Source organism: Notolabrus celidotus, chromosome 3 (assembly GCF_009762535.1).
Source record: "Notolabrus celidotus isolate fNotCel1 chromosome 3, fNotCel1.pri, whole genome shotgun sequence".
Lineage (NCBI taxonomy): Eukaryota > Metazoa > Chordata > Actinopteri > Labriformes > Labridae > Notolabrus > Notolabrus celidotus.
The window spans coordinates 33,568,938-33,574,434 of NC_048274.1; positions in this window are offsets into that span (position 1 = coordinate 33,568,938).

Sequence of the window (5,497 nt, forward strand, 5' to 3'; positions counted from 1 at the left end):
TTACGTTGCCTTTCTTCTAAAAACAATGCGTCTTTGGAAACAGGGATAAGTTTTATGAAGGTTGGGTTCATTCCTTCTTTTTTTAGTCATACTGTTAGATTTCAGGATTATTCCTCAAATGAACTGAAACTGAAACAAGCTAGGATTTCCTTTTTTTATGGGGTAACAGACACCATGATAGATAATATATGGATGGACGCGATGGGGAAAATTGGTCACAAATGGTGCATGAGGCTGCTACTTTCCTGTCCATTTGACCCGCATGCATGCCAGGCATACATTTGCAAACAATACATTTGAAATGAGCAGTTAAAACATTTGTCATTTCTGGTTCATTATACCCTCTGGTCTGTTCTCCAGTCCAGGAAAACTTAGAACCAGTGGCTTGGTCAGACTCCAGCTGGATTATTTTGGCAGCAAAGGGAGAAGTGGTCCAGTTTTATAGCTCTGTCTCCTCGCAGACAGACCACCCAGCCCATGAGCCTCGGTCTGTACTAACATATTTTCTGCCAAGGAAACACACTTGAATCAAGTTCTGTGGTTTAATTTAATGTAAGTGTTCAATAAGAGAATTAATCACTTGAGTTTCCTTCTTTTCATTTCTCATCTCTGGCTGCATCCAGCTGCTTGACTCAGACATTGTAAACATAGGAGAGGCATAATTTCAAATTTAGATTCCTTTCGGCAACAAGTATGCTCAGAAATTGTAAACCTTTTGATTTTGTAACTGGATTGACTGCCATTGAATATAAGGAGACAAGTGGATGTAAGTAAAGAATAATGTATAGTGAGTGGGTGGTTATGCAAAGAATCCTGACAGACGAGACAAGACCCTGACATTAGTTTGGGGAGGGGCTTGTCCATGGTGAAGGTTGACACTGAGTATTGATTTAAAGCTGACTTTATTTATTTAAAAATCATGTACATAGGTATGTTGCAAAAAACTAGCCAATCCGATTTGACTGTTGGTAGTGCTTTCATAGCATGGTATTGTTATCAGCCTACTTGCAGGGGAAGTTAACATCAAAAACGTAACATTTCATTAATGTTAAGTCTAGCAAACATTACCCTGCTTAACTGTTATAAATTACATTAAAGTTTACATTTTCATTCATGGTGAGTGGTAGTATTAGTGTTTTTCAATTTGGCATTTTTTCTCTCAACCATTACTTTTCTGAAACCATTCTCTTCTCACCCAACTGTACTGTACCTCTGCCAAAGCCCACACCGTGTTGTGGTTTGTGGTTGCTTTGTGTCTGTTTTCTTCAATTAGGTGGACGTGCCTTCGCTCAGATCTCTGTGTGCTCAAAATCCTCTGCTGGCTTCTCAGGTTTCTTCCCTCCTCTTCTTTCCTCTGCTGGTGACTGGCCAGCCATTCACCATCAATCTAAAGTTATGTGCTCTCCAAATAAATTGAGGATAACATTAAATATATCCTCCATGTAGTTCACCAGTGCTATCGGACACTGATGTTTTTGCCACATTGGAGTGGAGATCATAAACTTTATAAATGTGCCAGACTAATTTCTGTAGATCTTATTTGATGTATTTGATCTAGTGGTCTCTGGTGTTGCTCTTCTTTTTAGGATGAATAACTATTATTATTGGGTTTTGACCACATGGAATCAAGTATTTAACACAGACAGGTGATTAGTAAGAAAGCCAGGGACCAATGTGACCTAACCGCCACAGCTCGGCGTAACATATACGATTAACACAGGTAAATGGAGAAGTCGTACACAGTCAGTTTTGTTTGTGGGTTTGGTGTAATAGTGTGTTCTTTTAAGGCCGGGCTAAAAGCCAACCTCTTTTCATACAAGGTCAAATATCAAATTGAATAATAAACTAATAAATATTAAACATACAGGTTCATTTAACATTTATGTGGTATGCTTTCACATTTGTGAAGTCATTTTTTAAAATGATCTCACTCATAATGTTCTAAAGCAACTAATTTCTAAGTGAATAAAACATACGTTTTTAATTAAGACTTACCGACGGATCTGAAGGTCAGAAAAAATGAGCACAATTTATTTGGCAGAGCTTATCACAGGACAGCAGAGTATGCTTATAAAAAATGCCAAATTGTTTTTCTTAGTATGACTTACATTAGCAGAGCTAGCACCACCAGGTTAACATCCACATGCCTGCGCTGGTAACACATCGCTTCAGTTCAACGTCGCTGCACTACAAGATGCCAGCTGTCACCTGTGCTTGTTTACTTTGGAATCCTAAAGCATTATAGCATTGTGGCAGTCCTCATTAAACGGAACTACAGCCCCGGCTAGTGGTGGGTGGATGCGCTGACACAACACATGGCCAGCATTTAATGCCCACAATTATAAAAATATTAATCATTTGTTTAACCAACTAGCACATCTGGTACCGACTAGTGAGGGTTATGACTTTTAATCGTTTTGTCATCTAAACACACATTTTTCCCATTATTGAAACAAAAAGATGAAGAGAGACAAGAAATGTGGCAAAGAGAAACAATAGCCAAATGTCAGTACATTCAAATAAATCAGGTAAACCAGGGGGCTCTTTGCTTTTATTTTCTTGTTGAACGTTGAATTGGAAGATTTATTCAACCCTCATTTATATACTCTAAATATCAATGTAGAGCTAACAGCAGGCATAGTTTACCACCCAGGTTGGAAACAATTTAACAGTATGTTTAACTCTGTGTGAAGAAAAGTTGTCTGCAGCAACCCAAGAATCTCTTTCATGAACATGTCATGTGTTGTTTGCTGCAGTGAGTATTTTATCAATCACAAGCAAGTTAAACCCAAATTTACACTTAATCCCACCTGACTAACTGAATTTACTACTTCCTACTGAAAATCACCACAGAAGTGACATGCTGGATACTAAAATCAGAAAAATGCTACCAATTTAGTCATATTTTGGTGAAGCAGGTTTTGACTGAGGATATAAAGCACTCTGCTTTGGGGTTTCAGTAAATAAACAGCTCCATATTTAAAACTCCTTCCCCTAAGTTAAAACAGTTTCTGAGCCAGAGAAAAAAAAGTTCCTCATCAAACATCATCAGGGTCATTTTCTGAGACTTTCCAGAGTTCCTCTGAGGCCACAGATGACTTTATACAACAGTTTTCAGATGTGCTGCTGAGCAAGACCACCCACTCATCACAAACAAAAATATTTTATATAATACAGTAATTTCTCAATGTCCAGGGGGGCTGGCGGAATAAAATGTCCTGTGTCTTTATGAACTTTGGATGTTGCAGCCCAAAGCAGGGTGAGGAATAAATAAGCAGCATCATGAGCTGATGAAAGAGATTAACATAACATTGAGAGGGGTCTGTCTTGATAACATTACCTGGAGCTCACATGTCTGATCCCTGCAGGAGGACCTCCTACTCTTAAAAGAATGTCCCCGAGGAACACAGATAAGTGTTGGCTCCCTGCGTCGGCCTGAAAGAGTCAAAGTGGATAAAAGGGCAGTAGGTTACACTGATCAAGTGAAAGTAGCAACATAAATCAAGATTGGCAATGCTTTTTCATCAACAATTAGGTTTTACTGACTGATATAGCCAGAAAACACATCATGAGGGTTTTATGTATTTTGTGCAATCTGCTGTTATTTTTCTTCTGTGGGTTTTTGAGGAGAGCATTGACCTCTAGTGGTGAAAAAAATCCTAACACAGATGAAAGGTTTACTGAGAGAGATGTCCTTGACATGACATGTTTCTACGCACAAACAAGTGCAACTAATTACAATAAGTTGCTTGTATAAAGCTTTATAAAAGAGACTTCATTTTTTGGCAATATGTCATAACTGCTGTCCAAACAGAACAAAGGCACCACTTCAAATGTGATGTATTTACACAGGCCTGGGACACACAGATTACAATCTGAACCAAAGAATGGATCAGCATGTCCTCACAAGGGTTGTTTGTCATAAAAATTAAAGGATTTTTGAAAAACACTGAACAAATAAAGTGTCCCCTTGTAGAATTTGAAGGCTACTAATAGATGAACCATCAAAAGCACCCTCTTCCCCTCATTTTGCTCTTGTATAAATCCTTCAGTCATTGCTCCCCTCTTTGAAGTACTACAAACAGCTTGCCTTTGGGCCTGATATAAACAGAAAACTCAAGTCCTTCCATCTCTGCATTGTTCCCTGGAGACAGTTTCTGTTTAGAACTTCCCAAAAGGGAGACAGACAACTACTGAAAAACACAAACAAATACCATTTCAACAGCACAACGCACCGCAGTGCTCCCCAGACACACACAATGACTCTCATATCTTTGTGTTCGGTTCACGTCAGGCCAGGTGCATATCACAAACTTTGAAAAACTTCAATTGTCGACCTTCAAGGAGCATTGTTTCAAATAATACGCTAAAAGTATTCAAAAGTAAACTACAAGACTTTTGCAAGTTCGTTAACAGTCTATGGTGCTGAACCCGTCGTTTACTGATTAGTATTGTTAAGGGGGGAACTACAGTGCAGAGAGAGACATGTATTGCCTTCTGGTTCTGTACCAGAGAGTTTGTAGCACGCTTCACTCTGTAAACTGAAATGTCAGCTTGTTAAAAGCATGTAAGTTGACGTCCTTGGGTTTCTGAATTTCCCAAACTGGACTAAAAGTTTATTTAAATCCATACCCACCTGCATGTAAAAATCTTGCATTTACATTTGTTTAAAGTTCAAATTTAGTCCACCAAAAGTCCACCACAGAGTAATGCACATTATGGAATTACATTGGTTGAGGGTGCACGAACCCAGAAAACAAATGTGTCATGTTTCAAAAGCAAAACAAAAGAAGAGGACCCAAATAAAGGGCTTTAATTAATAAAAACCAAATAAAGAATTACTTTTAACAAAATCTTAAGTCCAACTGAAAATCCAACAAAATCTACAGGAAACACTAGAGAGCATTAGGAACACTGGAAGATGCAAACAAGGCTCAATGAACTGACAAATGGAGAGGGTATATGAATACACAGGGTAATTAACACAGTTCAGTCAGACATCTCACGTTTGAATTGTTTATTGTAACAGCAAATACATATTACATGTTTGGCACCCAGGCTCCGGCCTCATAACTCCCTGCAGATAAGTTTACATGGAGACATTGAGGAGTGATGAGCAAAACATACTGAACACCCCCCGGAGCCTGCTGGGGGATGCTGGGGATGATGGAATATGCAGCAATAGGAATGCAGGGCAGCAGAGGTGTTGACAGGCAGAGGGAGAGATAGGAGATTTCCCCGGTTTAAATAGACTGCCAAATTGAGAGGCAGAGGGCGTGATTGGATGATGGTTATGAGAGTGGGACATGTGACATGTGTATAGCAGACACAGGTGAAACGGATTAGTGTAATCAAACAGGAGGGAAGCACACGAGGGCAGTGTTGTATCTTAACAGCCCGTGATGTGCAGATGTAGAAGGAACCTCTTGACACTGGCTTGCTTGTATAGTAATAGGTTTATTACAATCAAAACAGCACCAGTATCAAACAAGCACTG